Source organism: Penaeus monodon, chromosome 23 (assembly GCF_015228065.2).
Source record: "Penaeus monodon isolate SGIC_2016 chromosome 23, NSTDA_Pmon_1, whole genome shotgun sequence".
Taxonomy (NCBI): Eukaryota; Metazoa; Arthropoda; class Malacostraca; order Decapoda; family Penaeidae; genus Penaeus; species Penaeus monodon.
In genome coordinates, this window is record NC_051408.1 from 7,679,458 (window position 1) to 7,679,766 (window position 309).

Sequence of the window (309 nt, forward strand, 5' to 3'; positions counted from 1 at the left end):
CCTCTATCCGAAACCCGAAAAAATAAAGAAAAATATAATCTAGAAAAATATAGAAAATAAAGTAATATAAAGAATCATAAAGAAAAATAAAGAAAATAAAAAAAATAAAAGAAAATAAGAAAAAAAAAAAAAAAAATATATCTAGATAAATAAAGGAAAAAAAATAAAGAAAAATAGAGAAAAAAAGATAAAAAGATAAAAAGAAAAAAAAGAAAAAAAAAGAAAAAATAAGAAAAAATTAAGAAAAATAGAGAAAAATAAAGAAAAATACAATACAGACGACCACGCTTTATTATTTATGGTTCATCA